The sequence below is a fragment of the Mastigoproctus giganteus genome, chromosome 5 (genome assembly GCF_048544385.1).
Source record: "Mastigoproctus giganteus isolate SK-2022 chromosome 5, ASM4854438v1, whole genome shotgun sequence".
NCBI lineage: Eukaryota > Metazoa > Arthropoda > Arachnida > Uropygi > Thelyphonidae > Mastigoproctus > Mastigoproctus giganteus.
This window is the reverse complement of record NC_143579.1, coordinates 159451996-159471187: the sequence shown is the minus strand read 5'-3', so window position 1 is coordinate 159471187 and position 19192 is coordinate 159451996. Positions and strand designations below refer to the sequence as shown.

The window sequence follows — 19192 nt, the reverse complement described above, 5'->3', positions numbered from 1 at the left end:
GGAAATGATTTGTCTGACGCCGCAGCCAAATCAGCAATTCCCAGTAATAACCGTTGCCTGTTAGTCCCCTATACAGACTACAGGCAAATAATACACCAAAAGATATATTCCCAATGGCAGGACTTGTGGAATAGACAGACTGCGAATAAATTATATCGTATAAAGCCTGTAATTGAACCGTGGCAGTCTAGTCTGCGCAGGAATCGTAAGGAGGAAGTTCTTCTTGCCCGGACCCGCATAGGACACAGTCATTTAACTCATTCGTTTCTGCTGAGGGCTGATGACCCTCCTATGTGTGTCTCCTGTCGCACAATTTTAACAATAAGACACATTTTAGTTGAATGTCCAGATTTTAGCAATATCCGTTTTACCGCTTTTAATCATCTGACTGAGCCATATACACTCAGTCAGATTTTATCCGACAATGACAACGTGTCTGCTGTTTTTAGGTATTTTAAATTAATAAAAGTTTTTAATTGTATTTAATTTATGTTATTGTTTCTTCTTTATTGATTTATTTTTTATATCTTTGCTATTATATGTCTGGACATGGTGGCCTTACTAATTAGGTCACCGAGAATTTAAAATTTTTTAAATATTACCTAGTCTTGGCGCATTATAGCCGTAGTTGCTAATGCGCCAAAAAAATCCAAACAATCAATCAATCAATCAAGCTTAATCATCACGGTGTCCATACTGCAAAGGCAACCATTCAGCTTTTTCTATAGCCTGTGAGCAATGGAAGCTGGAGAAAAAAATCCAGAAATACAAAGTGTTGAACAAGGTCACGTACCCTTAAGCCAGAAAGCACCTACTACAAAACATGCCTAAACGTACATATGCTGAAGCATCCAAAACATACCAAACAGTTTCAATGCAAACAGACTTATCAGTTCCGCCAAAAGTGTTGATTTCTGAATTGGCTCGATCATTGCTATCATCTGCCTCACAGTCAACAACAACAGTACCTCGATCTCAATACCATCTATTGCTAAACCAGATCGAGTTACGCCACATCAGAAGGAAAATTCAGTTCACGTTAGAAAGAAATTATCTGATAACAGAGTTATGGAGATTGCAGAAAATAATACTTATAACAAACCTATTCTAGATCTTTATGCAGAAGATGACATGGACACACGTCCATTCTTTTGAAAAAAGGATAAAATAAATATTGACCGTCACTAGCAGAGAAACATTAAAAAACAGACAGATTCGACTTCTAATCCAAAACCTACACAATGAACAACAACATAGTTTGGTGGAATTGCAGAGGCTTTCGCAGCAACATAGATGACATATATGAATTAATTGACCGTTATCATCCTGTGAGCAAATGCCTACAAGAAACAAATCTAATACATCAAGTGTCCTTGTCAGTTAAATATTAAATTCTATTTCGAGAAGACAGGACAAACAGTGCTCATGGTGGAGTGGCCATACTCATAGACTCAAGAGTTCCTTGTAAGCAAATTCCTCTTCAAACTGCCTTAGAAGCTGTTGTGGCTCGTGTAATGATTGTCATTGCTTTAACGATTGTTTCAATATATCTCCCTCACAATCAGCAATGTACGATTCATGAACTAAAAAACATTGTGTTGCAATTACCATCACCAGTCTGCTTATTAGGAGAATTTAATGGACACCATCCTTTATGGGGATCCCCCCGTCTCAGACAGATGCTGCCCCAAGTGCCAACCATTCCGTGGCCAAGCAATTTCAGTACGTTCGTTAAAGTGATCCTTCTAAAGGGCTTTTGCCAGATATAGATTCTTTTTCGTTCTAAATACCGTTTTCCTCATTTTCTGTTAGAGTAGCTCTTTCGCACTACAGGCAATAGGCAAACGCCCAGAAACGAAAGTCACCTTTCTGTTTCTTTTTCTTCTCTCACTAACACAACTAACAGCCTTTTGGTCACCTCCTGGCACTGGTCCTGCCTCCCCGTGGCGGGGCCGGAAACCTGGAAGGAAGTGTTATCCTTCCGGGGCCAAAAGGAGCAATAATGTAAACCGAAAAATTTCCACCTCTCAAGACTGTAAATCCTGCTTCTTTGGATTTGCAACAAACTGACTCTGACTATCAAACACGGAAGAGGATGAAAACAGATGTACCTCAAATGGAATATCCATCTTTCCTCATACTGCATTCCCTAAAGAATCAGTCTTTGGGTACTTTGTCTCCTTTTAATATACAGAAATGTCTATAAAGTGTAGCCGGATCACCAAAAATGGTAAGAAGACTGAAATCTGGCGACCTATTAGTCGAAACCACCAATCGTAATCATTCTCAGTCCCTTCTGAAACTTACATCGTTTGGTGGAGTTCCTGCTAAAGTATCTCCTCATGCTACCCTGAATAGCTCCAAAGGAGTAATTTCCGAATGGGATCTGTTGAATGTCAAAAAGGAGGAGATTGTTCAAGTACTCCAAGACCAGAAAGTTACTGAAGCAAGACGAATAATGCTGAAGAAAGATGGAGAATTTGTTCCTACTTGTAGCATCATTCTCACTTTTCTACACCGAACCTTCCTTTATCAGTAAAAGCAGCATACCTAAACTGTCGCATCTGTCCTTATATCCCCAATCCTATTCGATGCTACAAGTGCCAGAAGTTTAGGCATTCCCAAACTGTCTGCCGAGGAGATTCAATTTGCTCAAACTGCGGATCAAAAGAACATGTCCATTCGATTTGGTGTTAAAGACCACGAGAGCAAGGAATGTTCAGCTCCAAAACCGATCTGTGTCAATTGCCAGGGAGAGCACCCCACCTACTCTAGAGCATGCCAGTGCTGGAAGGATGAAAAATAAATCCAAAAACTGAAAACAGAGCTGAATATCTCCTACCCAGAGGCCAGAACACGTATCGAACCAATAAATAGCGGGAAACTTTCATATGCCCAGAAGGTTTCTGCAAAGTGCACTATTGGGACACAAACTGAGATGACTATACCACCAAGAGAGTCATTCACTCCGATTGCACGCTATTTATTGAGTTCAAAAATCCCACCAAAAAAACACAATCAGTTGCCACTCCTATATCCGTACCTCCTAGTGTTCCACCACTACCAAAACCAAGTGGTAAAGAAAAGCCAAAAAGTTCAGAAGAATCACCCGAGATACCAGAAACAATGGATGTAGAGAATAAGGAGGTACAGGATGAATCAGTCTTGCAACTCTTTGCGGAGGAAGAAATGGACACGGGACAGTGTCCATTCTTCCCCAAAAAAGATAAATCCAAGACTGAAAAATGTAAGCCCTCAGCACCCCGGAAGCCGCATGATGGACCCAACAAGCCAAAATAATGGCTAAATTCCCACAATGGAATTGTTGTGGATTCCGGCAAAATACTGATGACATCAAGGCCCTCCTCCAAAAGCACGAGCCAGTTTGCTTTTGCTTCCAGGAGACTTATCTAAAGACAAATGATGATCCCACCATGGATAACATCACAATTTTTCGTAACGATAGAATTGCGGATGGTCCTGCTCATGGAGGAGTGACTGTCCTTGTGGGCAACAAGACCCCAGTTCAGCCCTTGCTGGTTACAACCAGCATAGAGGCTGTTCTAATTTGCCTTTCAGTGGGAATTTTATTAACCGTCTGCTCTATTTATTTTCCACCTGGGACTAACATCTCCCAGGAAGATCTTAATGATCTTGTAACGCTGTTGCCTCCCCCTTTCTTACTTCTCGGTGATTATAATGGACATAACACCCTGTGGGATAGTGCTAACATCAATGGAAGGGGACGAATCATAGAGCGTATGCTAAATGACAATGATCTTTCCCTTCTGAATACTGGAACAAACACCTTATTCAACATGCCTACCCATACATTTTCTGCCATTGATCTCTCTATCTGCTCCTTTTCTCTACTCCCTTCACTGACTTGGAAAGTGGAGGATAACCCATATGGAAGTGATCACTTCCCTGTGATAACCTCGTTATACAATGGGAGACCATGTCTTCCCTTCAGGTTACCATGGTGGAAGATTGATTAGGCTGACTGGTCTGCCTTCCAATATCAGGCAAATTTTGGCCTCAGTACTGTCAGTCAGGAGCCTAACAATGAAGCAGTAACGTACATCACAGAAATTATTGTCCAAGCAGCAGCGAATGCTGTTCAAAAAACATCTGCCCGGTTTCCACCATTTCCCAAACCTTGGTGGAATTCACAATGCACAGCAGTAAAAAAGACTCAAAACAAAGCGTGGGGGATATTCTGCCGACATCCTACCACTGTTAATCTAATAGCCTTCAAGCGTGCACGAGCCAAAGCACGCTACATTCGCCGTCAGAGTCAAAAGGAATCATGGATCTGTTTTACATCATCTATTGGCCCCGAGTGCCAAGCGTTTCTAGTGATCAGGCGATTTCTGTGCAATTCTAAAGCGATTCATAAAGTGAAAGAGTGTTAGATATATCAAGAGTTTAAAGTTAATTCTCTTCTGTAAATATATATAGTTACTGAAAAGTATCAGTGCAAAGGTTCCTAAGCAAGGAAAGTCACCTTTCTTTTATATATATTCTAGTCCTACTAACCACTAATCTACTTCCGCTTGGTCACTAGGTTGCACCGCTCCTGCCTCCCCGTGGCGGGGCCGGAAACCTGGGAGGAAAAGCTCTCACTCCCAGGGCCAAAAGGAGCAAACATGAATGACTCAAACATTACCACGAATCCCAAAGATCTGACTTCTTTGAGTCGGAAAAATGAGGACAATGTGACTACTGCAACCAAAAGGCAAAAAAAGGAAATAGCATCACTTAATGCACCTACCTTTATTGTCTTTAATTCTACGACAGAACAGCCATTAGGAAAATTGTCGCCATTCGTCATCCAGAAATGTTTAGAAAGTGTGGCTGGAACACCAAAAAATGTTAAGCGACTAAAATCAGGCGACATTCTAGTCGAGACAGCAAATGCCAAACACGCAGAAAGACTGCTTCAAATGAAAACATATGGTGGGATTCCAGTAAAGGTCTCTCCCCATAATACGCTAAATACATCGAAAGGAGTAATTTCTGAGTGGGACCTTATCAGCGTCTCCGAAGAAGAAATTAAAAATGAACTTGAAAATCAAGGCGTTATAGCTGTGAGAAGGATTAAAATTACAAGAGATGGGACACTTATCCCAACCAGAACTATCATACTAACGTTCAACACTCCTAAACCACCTACAACTGTGAAGGCCAGATATCTAAATTGTAACATCAGACCATACATTCCAAATCCTCTCCGCTGCTTTAAATGCCAAAAGTATGGTCATTCACAAATGGCATGCCGTGGTGTAGCTATCTGTTCCAACTGCGGGTCCCAGGATCACAGCAATCAGAACTGTTCATCCGAGAAACCGAAATGTCCAAACTGCAAGGGAGACCATTCTGCCTATTCCAAGAATTGTGAATATTGGAAAAGAGAAAAGCAGATTCAGCGGTATAAAGTGGAACATTCTGTCACATACCAAGAAGCTAAGAGAACTATACACCCGACTATCTTAAACAGACCTTCCTACGCGCAGGTCATAACGAATTGTCGTACAATAGAAACCCAAACAGATTTTACAATTCCTCCAAAGAAATCTATCTCAGACTGGGCACGAGCACTACTCACAATTTCCCAGCCAAAACATCAAGAGAAACTCACCAACACACCACTTTCCGTGCCTCCCGATAAGAAACACTCAGAATCGAAAGCACCTCAAGGAAAACATAATGTCATAAGTCAGAAGGCAACCGAACAAATGGAGACAGAAGCAACCAACCAAGCAGATGAACCAGTATTAGAGATTTTCGCGGAAGACGATATGGACACCGGAAAACCATATTTCCCGAAAAAGGAAAAACCAACGTGTGAAAGACTTAAAACAGCATCTAGGAAACAGACCGAAAACCTCTCCAAAATCAAATAATGAAAACCATAATCCAGTGGAATTGTAGAGGACTCCGCACTAACATAGGTGATATATATGACCTGATTACACAGTATGCACCATTATGTCTTTGCTTACAAGAAACCTACCTCAGACCTCAAGACTCTACCTTAATAAAGAACTATACAGCATACCGAAAGGACAGAGTAACAGGTGGCACAACCCATGGTGGTGTGGCAATACTAATAAATTCTCGCATTCCTTCCCAGATTGTCCCGCTAAACACAACCCTTGAAGCGATTGCAGTACGCATAGCCGCTAGATCCCTCATAACAGTAATAACAATTTATGTTCCACCAAACCAAAATTTATTACAACAGGACTTAGAAGACATTGTAAGACAGTTGCCAACCCCCTTCTGTATACTAGGCGACCTCAATGGGCATAGCCCTGTGTGGGGTAACACAACCACAGATCGGAGAGGAAAACAAATTGAAAAATGGATAGACGAGAATGATTTAACTTTGTTGAACGACGGCACACATACTTATACACATCTTCCATCAGGAAATACTACAGCTATAGACCTGTCTATATGTTCTCCAATACTATTTCCAAGACTTGATTGGTCAGTGCACAGTGATCCTCTCAGCAGTGATCACTATCCAATAATCATCACCATGGCACTAGGAACCACATGCAAGTCACGCAAAACTCCCAGATGGAAAATAAATGAAGCAGATTGGGAAACTTATAAAACATTAGCAAAACTAAATGTTGATACCATCAAGCAAAAACCGTTAGATGCAGCAGTACAATATATAACAAATAAAATAATTCAAGCTGCTGAACACTCTATCCCAAAAACATCGTCTCACTTTCCAACACATCCAAAATCATGGTGGAATGCAGAATGTGCGCAGACTAAGAAAGAGCGAAACAAAACCTGGAATACTTTTCGCAGATATCCAACTTTAGAGAACCTCATATTGTTCAAGAAGGCACGGGCAAGAGCCAGATATATTAGGCGGGCCAGTAGGAAAGAATCCTGGATAAAATTTGCATCTACATTAACAAGTTCCACATCATCTAAAACTGTCTGGAATAAAATTAACAAAATGAGTGGCAGATACCCGATTACCCCAACTCCGATCCTAAACTGGAATGGACAAGTCACTGCAGAGCCATCAGAAATAGCCAATGCACTGGGCGAAACCTTCGCCAGAATATCAGCGACCACATCATATACTCCCAGTTTTCAAATATACAAGGCAAGAATGGAAAGACATAAACTGAATTTTTCCACAAGAAATAATGAAGAGTACAACCTACCCTTAACATTCTACGAATTGAAACACGCTCTATCCCAGACAAAGCAGAGTGCTGTAGGTCCAGACCAAATCCACTATATGATGTTAAAACAACTCGATGATCAATCCCAAATGGCATTACTAGAACTATATAACAGAATCTTCCTAGAAAACCAATTTCCAGACAGTTGGCGTCATGCAATAATTCTTGCTTTTTCCCAAAATCGGGGAAAGACCTCTCTGACCCACGCAACTACCGTCCAATTGCTCTAACCAGTTGCCTGGGAAAAGTTATGGAGAAAATTATCAATGCTCGTCTAACATGGTTTTTGAACAGAAATAACCTCCTCAATCCAGCACAGCATGGTTTCAGAAAAAATCGTTCAACACTAGATTTACTGATCAAATTAGAAAACAGTGTGCGGAATGCCTTTATCCGAAAAGAGCACCACGTAATGATATGTTTCGACATAGAAAAAGCTTACGATACTGCGTGGCGTTATGGAATTATTCAAAACCTATACCACCTTGGATTACGTGGACATCTTCCTAAATATATTCAAAATTTCTTACTCCACAGGTCATTTCAAGTTAGATTGCAGAATACTCTTTCAAAAGTTTTCACCCAAGAAGAGGGTGTACCTCAGGGGTCTGTGCTTAGCACAACCCTCTTTGCTATCAAAATAAACTCCATAACTGAGCATATACCAAAACCTATTGATACCGCTTTATACGTTGATGATTTCAGTATGTCCTATCATTCTCAGAGTATGCGAACTATAGAACGGCAGTTACAGGGAGCAATAAATAAAATAAGTCAATGGGCACAAACAAATGGCTTCCGGTTTTCCACACAGAAAACTGCATGTATACACTTCTGTAGGAAACGAAACCTACACCCAGATCCTGAACTTAAGCTAGATGGATATATGATCCCAGTTGTACCAAACATAAGATTCTTAAGACTTCTCTTAGATAAAAAACTGACATTCCTTGAACATATTAAGCAACTAAGACATTCCTGCATCAAGAAGTTAAATCTACTCAAAGTTCTCTCCGCAACAACTTGGGGTGCAGATCGACATACACTACTTAAACTTTATCGAGCAATAGTGCGTTCCAAGCTGGACTATGGAGCACCAGTTTACGACTCTGCAAGACCAAGTGCACTGAGATGGTTAGATCCCATACACCACAGTGCACTCCGTATAGCACTTGGAGCTTTTCGCACTTCGCCTGTACAAAGCCTGTATGCAGAAGCCCATGAACCTTCACTACAACTTAGACGACAGAACTTATTATTACACTATGCTGCAAAGATAAAATCCATCACCGACCATCCAAATAGAGAGGTTCTGTTTTCATTGTACTTGGAAAATGTATACCAAGCCCATCCACGAATAAACCGCCCTTCCAACATCCGACTAAAAGATTTACTGTTATGCCGAGAGCTTAATTATGATAGCATAGCTACCACGACTACACACATTATTCCGTGGTGAGGGGACCTCCCAGTGACGCTGCTGGACTTCCAGACTAGCATCACTGGGATCCAACGCCCACAGCCTAGGTTCCGGGCTTACATCAATGGAATCCGGCGTGTTTGCCGTGCGCTGCGACCCGTGGAAATTCGGAAAGGGGGATCCTGGTGGTTGAGGGGCCCAGCTTCAATACACCACTTTGGCCCCTGCTTCGACAAGACGGGTGGTCCTGGAAGGCCCGGCTAGGATCAATCGGCTAGTAGGCTCGCCTGCGAGGGTCAACCGTGTCAATGCCACGCCCCTACCCTCATGGTCCGAGGGACAGGATTCAGGCTGGCGGCGGTGCGGGTATAGTGTCTGGGTAGCCCTGGCGTCCCACTCCCGAGCGCATTTATTGCATGCCGGGTAGTGGGCGTCCCTTTGGGCTCCGTGGTGGGTGGGGAGCCCGGGCACTGAACAATTTAAAAATCTTCATGAATCCTGATAAACGTATTCCTTCAGGGGCCCCAACCCGGTCCCTATCTGAAAATACAGACGGAGAGGCAGATAGCATTATTGCTACAAAGAGGCAGCAAACCGAACTACCATCAGGGCCTGTCCCAAGGTTCTTAATAATGCATTCCACCAATGAAACACCGATTGGTAAAATGTCGCCCTTTTTTATACAAAAAGGGTTGGATGGGTTAGCAGGTACACCCAAGTCAGTTAAGAGGCTCCGTTCTGGGGACCTCTTGATTGAAACAAAAAATGACGGGCAGTCTGAACATCTACTCCGAGTAACATCAATCGGAGGTATACCCATAACAGTGACACCACACAGAACACTAAATTCATCGAGAGGTGTCATTTCGGAGTGGGACCTTCTCGACGTCACCGAGGAGGAAATCTGCTCCGAATTACAACCACAGGGAGTTACTGCCGTCAAGAGAATCACTGCGCGAAGGGATGGGAAAACTGTTAAAACCAGGAGTGTTATCCTGACTTTTAACTCTCCCAAACCTCCTGATGAGATTAAAGCTGGATACATCAACTGTCCAGTACGTCCATACATTCCGAACCCTTTACGGTGTTTTAAATGTCAGAAGTATGGACATTCTCAAATGGCCTGCCGTGGAGTCCTTGCATGTGCCCGGTGCGGTGCAAAGGACCACGAAACAACAGCATGTTCAGCCACTAAACCCACCTGCATTAACTGTGAGGGAGAACATCCGGCCTATTCAAGGGCATGCCAGAGGTGGAAAGAAGAAAAAGAAATTCAACGGCTGAAGGCAGAGCTAAACATATCGTACCAGGAGGCAAGAAAAGCAGTGAAACCTCTTAACATCAAAAAACCTACCTACGCCCAGAAGGTAGCAGGGAGATGTTCGATTGGGACTCAGACGGACATGTCTGTCCCTCCTAAAGAATCATTTACTCCCATTGCACGTTATCTTTTAAGCTCCCAAAAACCTGCACAAAGGGACCAATCAGCTGCCACTCCTATATCGATACCTCCTAATGCTCCACAAGTAACAAAAGCAAAAGAAAAGAATAAGAAAGGGGAAGTAACACCTAGTACCCAGGAAAACATGGATGTCGAGCAGAAGGAGGTACATGATGAGTCAGTTTTGGAACTCTTCGCTGAGGAAGAAATGGACACAGGACAGCGTCCATACTTCCCCAAGAAAGATAAATCCAAGACTGACAAAATTAAGCCCTCAGCACCTCGGAAGCCGCCTGACGGACCCACCAAGCCCAAATAATGGGTAAATTCCTACAGTGGAATTGTCGTGGATTCCGGCAAAATACTGACGACATCAAGGCACTCCTGCAAAAGCACAAACCAGTTTGCTTTTGCATACAGGAGACTTATTTAAAGGCAAATGATGACCCCACCATGCATAACATTACCATCATTCGTAAGGATAGAATTGTGGATGGTTCTGCCCACGGAGGAGTCGCAATCCTCGTCGGCAACCAGATCCCATTTCAGGCTTTGCAGCTTACAACTAGCATTGAAGCTGTAGCAATTCGCCTTACAGTGGGGTTCTTATTAACTGTCTGCTCTGTTTATTTGCCACCTGGGATTGACATCCCCCAGAAAGACCTTGATGATCTTATCATGCAATTGCCTTCCCCTTGTTTAATTCTTGGGGATTTCAATGGACATAACACTCTGTGGGGTAGTGCTGACATCAATGGAAGGGGACGAGTCATAGAGCATATGCTCACTGACAATGATCTCTCCCTCCTAAATGTGGGAACAAACACCTTCTTCCACATGCCTACCCGTACATTCTCTGCCATTGATCTTTCTATCTGCTCCCCTTCTCTCCTTCCTTCACTTACTTGGGAGGTGGAAGAGAATCCATATGGAAGCGATCACTTCCCCGTGATAACAACCCTAACTAATGGTAGACCCTGTCTGCCAATTAGTTTACCGCGGTGGAAGATCGATCAGGCTGACTGGAATGCCTTTCAATATCTGGGAAACTTTGACATCACTACAGTCAGTCAGGAGCCAATCAATGATGCAGTCATGTACGTCACAGAAAGAATTGTCCAAGCAGCTGCAATTGCAATCCCAAAATCATCCAGCCGGTTCCCACTATTTCCCAAACCTTGGTGGAATTCCGAATGCACAGCAGCAAAAAAAGCACAAAACAAAGCGTGGGGGATATTCCGCCGATATCCCACCACTGAAAATTTAATATCATTCAAACGTGCACGTGCGAAAGCGCGTTATGTACGACGTCAGAGCCAAAGGAAATCTTGGATTCGTTTTACATCTTCCATAACTCAGGCTGCTAGCTCAAAAGTAGTCTGGGATAAGATCCGGAAAATGAAGGGAAAATATCCACCATGCCCTTCTGTGATCCTCGAGCATAACGGATGTCCAATTGCAGATCGAACTGCAGTAGCAAATACTCTAGGGGAAACATTTGCAAAAATATCTGCAATAACATCTTTTCCCGCAGAGTTTTTGGCCCTGAAAGAGAAAAATGAGAAAAACCCCCTGAACTTCTATTCAAAAGGGCTTGAATCATATAACAAGCCCTTTTCACGGGAGGAATTAAATGCTGCACTCTTTCTCACACACGCAAGTGCTGTAGGGCCCGATGACATCCACTATGAAATGCTAAAACACCTCTCACCACAATCTAAGGATCACCTTTTAATTCTGTTTAACAGAATTTTTATTTACAAACAATTTCCGGATTCCTGGCAAAGGGCTATCGTCCTTCCTTTCCCAAAACCAGGAAAAGATCCTAGCAATCCAAGTAACTATCGGCCTATTGCTCTGACAAGCTGTTTGTGCAAAGTCCTGGAAAGAATGGTTAATGCACGACTGGTATGGTATTTAGAAACAAACGGTCTGCTTTCCAGGACACAGTGCGGCTTCCGAAGAAATAGATCCACTCTGGATCATTTAATCCGATTGGAAACGTCCATTCGTGATGCTTTTATTAAATCCGAGCATTTGGTAGCAGTTTTCTTTGATATTGAAAAAGCGTACGACACAGCCTGGCGATTTGGGATTTTGAAAGACCTTTATAACTTTGGTCTTAGAGGTAACCTTCCTCTTTTCATTAAAAACTTTCTTTCGAATCGCCAATTTCAAGTCCGTTTAGGATCCACCCTCTCTCGAGTTTTCTCTCAGGAAGAGGGAGTCCCACAAGGATCCGTTCTAAGTGTCACGCTTTTCGCAATCAAAATAAACTCTATCACAGAACAACTTCCACCCACTGTAAACAATGCCCTCTATGTAGATGACTTTGCTATATTTTGTCACTCATGCAATATGAGGGTCATTGAAAGGCAACTGCAGAAAACCATTGACCATCTTACAGCTTGGTCTTTGGCTAATGGGTTCAGATTTTCATCACAGAAGACGGTTTGTGTACACTTCTGTCGCAAACGTAATCTTCATCCTGACCCAGAATTAAGGCTTGGGCAAAATAACATCCCAGTTTTAGCAGAATTCAAATTCCTTGGACTTATTTTCGACAAAAAGCTGACATTTTTACAACACATTCGTCAGCTGAGGACAAGGTGTATCAAAGGGCTTAACATCCTTCGTGCCCTTTCGTCAACTTCATGGGGCGCAGATCGTTCTACCCTTCTTCGCCTGTACCGAGCACTTGTCCGCACCAAACTTGAATATGGGTCTCAGGTTTATGGTTCTGCTAGAGATAGTGCACTTCGGTGGTTAGATCCAATCCACCATCAAGCCATCCGGACAGCCACTGGAGCATTTCGCACATCTCCTGTCCAAAGCCTTTACGTTGAAGCAAATGAACCATCTCTGTCTCTTCGACGTAAGCAGTTGTCCTTACGGTATGCATTTAAATTAAAATCCCTGCCCGATCATCCCACGTGGCGATCCGTTTTTGAGCCGCGCTGGGAAAACCTCTACAACACCCGTCGGACTGCCAACAAACCCTTTGGTATTCGCATTCAAGGGCTGCTGAATGAGTTAAACTTGACGGTAGACAACGTTGCCCAGTCACCAAGGCAATTCTTTCCACCCTGGCATGCTTATCTTCCAACTTGCGACTTCTCCCTTAAGATCTGGGAGAAGGCTACTACACCGCCATCAGTCTACCAGCAACTCTTTGCATCACATAGACAGCAGTATTCTGACTTTCTGCCAGTCTACACAGATGGCTCAAAGTTAGAATGTCATGTGGGATCTGCTGTTGTATTCCCTCACAAAACATTATCCTATAAGATCCCACAAGAAACTAGCATTTATACTGCAGAGTTGCATGCAATTCAAACAGCCCTAGATCACATTAAAAATCGCGACTACTAGAGTTATATGATTTATTGTGATTCGTCGAGCGTGTTACAGGCTCTGGCATCGGTGAGTTTTAATCCTCATCCGATCCTGTCCGGGATCCGGCAGATTCTTTTTTCCCTCAAGAAATTAGAATTCGATATTCGTTTTTGCTGGATCCCAAGCCACATTGGGATCCGGGGAAATGAATCAGCTGATGCCGCTGCCAAATCAGCCATTTCCCTGGATAATTATTGCCTGTCAGTCCCCTATACAGACTACAGGCAAATAATATGTTCTAAACTACTTTCCCAATGGCAAGATTCTTGGCATGGACAGGCCACAAATAAATTACATCGCATTAAGCCTGTAATTATGCAATGGCAGTCCAGTCTACGCAGGGTCCGAAGAGAGGAAGTTGTTCTTGCTCGGCTCCGCATAGGTCATAGTCATCTAACACATTCCTATTTGCTGAGGGCGGATGACCCACCTATGTGCGAGAATTGTAATGTTATTTTAACCGTCAGTCATCTTTTTGTAGAATGTCCTGTTATTACTGAAGCACGACGCTTGTGTTTTACTGATTTTAATAATTTGACTGAGCCATTTACACTCAGTCAGATTATAGGTGACAGAGACAATATGTCTGACGTTTTTAACTTCTTACAATCTATTAATGTTTATACAAAGATGTAAGTTTTATGGTTTTACTTTTATACCTTGTTAACGTAATAATTCTTTGTTTGACGTGGTAGCTTTTGCTACCAAAATGTTTAATAACATTTTAAATTTGTCTTGGCGCATTATGGCCTTAGCTGCCAATGCGCCATTAAAAACCAAACCAAACCAAACAAACACACATTATTCCACCATGGATCATAACTCAACCTGTGTGTGACCTGCATTTCCAATCTTGGGGGAAAACAAATCTCCCGAGAACAAACTACCAGCAACTACATGCAGCATACAAAGAAAAATATGAACATTCAACTTTCATATACACAGATGGCTCAAAAACAGAAACTTGTGTAGGAGCTGCGATTCACTCTGAAGACTACTCTCATCCAACAACTTCCAAAAGAATGCAGCATCTTTACAGCAGAATTACAAGCCATTTTGATGGCCGTAAACAAAATTAAACATGAACAGATAGCAGACAGCATAATTTTCACGGACTCGCTTAGCTCTGTCATTGCTTTACAGAATGCCAATACTAAAGCACACCCAGTTTTACAACAGGTACAATATACAGTAACTAAGCTATTGCAAAATAATCACAAGATCAGTTTCTGTTGGATTCCAGGCCACACAGGAATAACTGGGAATGAAAAAGCAGATAAAGCGGCAAGAGAAGCTGCTACCTCTTACTATGCATTCCGCTCAATACCATATACCGATTACACGTCGTTAATCCACCAAAGCAGTTTAAAACAATGGCAACAACATTGGAAAGATCAAAGTAACAACAAACTTCGTGTAATTAAACAAACACTCCGACCATGGACTACCAGTTGCCGATCCAACAGACACGAAGAAGTGATCCTTGCTCGATTGCGAATTGGGCATACCCATATGACCCATTCTTACCTACTAAGAGGTGAAGACCCTCCTCAGTGCCAAAACTGTCAAGTTCCACTCACTGTACATCACTTCATGGTGAACTGTCCAAGATTTACTTCAGAACGTATAAAAGCCTTTCAAATAACCACGAACGCACAAAACAACCTAACGCTCAAAACAATTTTAGATAACCGGCCAAATATTACCGACGTTTTCTTTTTCCTTAAGTTAATCGGATACTACCAAAACATATAAAAATAAATAGTGTAACATTTACCAAAAAGTTACGTAATTATAAAATAAAATCTTGGCTTCCCATCTGAACAACATAATAAAAAATGTCGAAATATGAAACTGTAACCTAGATTAGGCGCATTATAGCCTAAGCTGCTCTTGCGCCAATAGCCCTCAAACAACAACAACAACAACAACATCATCTATTAACCAGTCTACCAACTCTAAGGTAGTCTGGGATAAAATCTGAAAAATGAATGGAAAATATACATCCCACCCTTCATCGATCCTAGACTATAATGGATGCACTATTGCAGAGGCCACTGCAATAGCCAATGCTCTTGGGGAAACTTTTTCAAACATCTCTCGGATATCATCCTATTCCCCAGAGTTCCTGGCCCTGAAACATAAAACGGAAAAAGAGGCACTAAATTTAACATCGAAAGGCTTTTTCCCCTACAATCTGCCTTTCACTCAGCAGGAACTAAAAAGAGCTCTCTACCATTCTAAGGCAAGTGCTTTTGGACCAGATGACATCCATTATGAAATGTTTAAACATCTGTCACCTACATCTATGGATCGCCTGCTTCTTCTGTATAACAGAATCTATATGAAAGAGCAATTTACGGATTCCTGGTGCTGGCACTTGTGCTTGCCTTTGTGAAGCCAAAAAAGGATCCTAAACTCGCTACTATTTACCGCCCTATAGCTCTGACGTGCTGTCTGTGCAAAGTCCTGGAGACAATGGATAAATTTTTGGTTAATGTGATATTTAGAATCGAATGATCTTCTCTCCAGCATCCAGTGCGGCTTCTGAACAAACAGATCAACTCTTGATCACTTAATTATACTGGAAACATGCATCCGGGATGCTTTCCTAAAACGCGAACACTTGGTGTCAGTGTTCTTTGACATGGAGAAATCGTATGACACAACTTTGGAGATTTGGCATCTTAAAAGATTTGCATAGCCTTGGTCTTAGACGGCATCTCCCCATTTTTATTAAAAACTTTTTAGCCCATCGATTTTTCCAAGTTTGTGTGGGATCCTCACTCTCTCGTCCTTTCTGCCAAGAGGAGGGAGTACCACAAGAATCAGTATTAAGTGTTACGCTTTTCGCCATCAAAGTAAATTCTATCACAGAACAACTTCCTCCAACTGTAAACAGTGCCCTCTATGTTGATGACTTTAGCATATTTTGTCAGTCATGCAACATGAGGGTTATTGAAAGACAACTGCAACAAGCCATCAATCGCCTTAATTCCTGGGCACTTGCCAATGGCTTCAGGTTCTCGCCGCAGAAGACCGTTTGTGTACACTTTTGTCGTAAGCGTAATCTTCATCCTGAACCTGAATTAAGGCTCGGACAAAATGCTATTTCAGTAGTGTCAGACACAAAATTCTTAGGACTTGTGTTTGATAAAAAGTTGACCTTTCTAGAACATATTCATCAACTTTGTACAAAGTGCACGAGGGGACTAAACATTCTTCGCTCTCTCTCGTCGGCGCCTCCGTAGCCAGGTGGGAAGGAGCAGCAGTGCGTAGCACACGCTTCTTGATTAGAACGGGGTTCGAGCCCGTCACCACGAAATACGGAGCATGCGGAAAGGTCAGGGAATGACCACCGCACCGGAGCAATATGGCCTTAGTTGCTAATGCTCCTAAAAAAAAAAAAAACAAATAACAATAAAATAAAAATAAATCTCTCTCGTCTATGCGTTGGGGAGCAGACAGTTGCACCCTACTATGTATTTATCGTGCACTTGTACGATCCAAATTAGACTACGGGTCCCAGGTATACTCCTCAGCCAGAGATAGTATCCTTGGATGGCTGGACCCTGTTCACCATCAGGCTATCCGTATTGCTACTGGAGCATTTCGAACATCTCCTGTGCAGAGCTTATACGTCGAAGTAAATGAACCACCATTATCCCTTCGACGTAAGCGGTTGTCTTTAAACTATGCTTTAAAGTTGAAACAGACCATCCTACCTGGACATCCGTTTTTGAGCCACGTTGGGAAAACTTCTACAATATCCGTCAGAATGCCAACCGACCTTTTGGTATTCGTGTCCAAGAGCTACTCAGATAGTTTAACATCATGGTAGACAAGGTTGCACAAACACCAAATGAAACTCTTCCACCCTGGCATGCTCATACCCCATTGTGCAACTTTTCCCTTAAGAAATGGGAAAAGTCTGAGACTCTGTCATCTGTCTACCAGGAGCACTATTCTGCACACCGAGCTGAGCACTCTGACTTCCTGTCCGTTTACACAGACTGCTCGAAGTCTGAATCGAGCGTAGGATCTGCTGTTGTCTTTCTGGACACTATAATATCTCAGCAGATTCTTCCTGAATCCAGCATATACACTGCATAGCTGCATGCTATAGAGTTAGCCTTGGATCACATTCGAACTTCTCAATGCCAGAGATCAATAATATATTCTGATTCTTTGAGTGTATTACAGGCTTTATTATCTTTGAGACACAACTGTCATCCAGTTCTCTGTCGGGTTCAGCAGAAGATAGGCTCTCTTCATGAATACAAGTATGATATCCGTTTCTGCTGGATTCTTAGCCACATAGGGATAAGATAAAATGATTTGGATGAGAATGTAGCCAAATCAGTAGCTCCCACTAATAATCGTTGCCTGTCAGTCCCCTACATAGACTACAGGCAAATAATACGCAACGAGATATATTTCCAATGGCAAGAACTATGGCATGGAGAGAGAACAAATAAATTATACTAGATAAAGCATGTAATAGAAACATGGCAGTCCAGTCTGTGCAGCAATCGGAGCGCGGAAGTTGTTCTTGCTCGACTCCGCATAGGACACAGTCATCTGACACATTCGTTTCTGCTGAGGGCAGATGACCCTCCTATGTGCAAGTCTTGCGACACCATTTTATCAATAAAGCATATTTTAATAGATTGCGTTAATTTTAACCAAGTTCGCAATATAGATTTTACTGCTTTTACTCATCCGACTGAGCTTTAGACACTCAGTCAGATTTTATCAGACAACGACCACGTGTCGGCAGTTTTTAAGTTTTTACAAGTTATTAATATATATACACATATATAAATTGGATCATTTACTTTTATATTTATACTGCCTTATATATATATATATATATATATATATATATAAATAACAATTTGACGAGGTAATCTTTTTAAAGGTTATCAGAATTTATCTTTGTTCATATTTTAATCTTTTTTGGCGCAGTATAACCTCAGTCGTTTTTGCGCCAATAAAATTAAAATCATCATCATCATCTTAAAAATAGAGTGTCACTTTTTGTTGGATCCCAGGGCAATCTGGAATACCGGGAAATGAGCATTCAGATAAAGCAGCAAGAAATCCCACTGACAATGACAATATCCAGATTCCTTACACAGACTATAAATTAATCATACACCGAATATGCAATGAAAATGGAGAGAAATTTGGCATAATCAGTGAAATAACAACTTACGAAATATAAAACAGAATCTGCAGGTATGGAAATCTAGTTACCTCTCAAACAGAGACGAAGAAGTTGTACTTGCCAGAGCATGGACATACCCACCTTATGCATCTCTATTTATTGCAAGGAAATAATCCCCCACTATGCTTGCATTGTGATTCACCGCTAACTATAAAACATATTCTTATAGAGTGCGATCATTATCAGTCTGTCAGATTCTCATCATTCCGATCCCTCCGTAACTTGAATGAGTCTCTTCAACTAAGACATATTCTTGGAGACAACTCTAATTTATCTGAATTTTTTAACTTTCTGAAACAGATTAATATATATATGCTCTTATAAACTCAATTTACCGATCTGTACAGTGTCTCTCTACAGAAATAGGCGCAATTTGGTCATAGTAGCCCTTGCACCAAAAAAAAAAAAAAAGAAAAACAACTCCTCCATGCATATTAAAAAAAAAAAACTGGTGCTTTCTATTTCACTATAGAAGCTTTATCTGT

At 41.8% G+C, this 19192-nt stretch overlaps 1 protein-coding gene across 1 annotated transcript in view; it reads left to right on the top strand.

Moving 5' to 3' along the window:
- LOC150085794 (protein Skeletor, isoforms B/C-like) overlaps positions 1-19192 on the top strand; it is a 715869-nt gene that overhangs the window by 215274 nt on the left and 481403 nt on the right. The window lies entirely within an intron of this gene.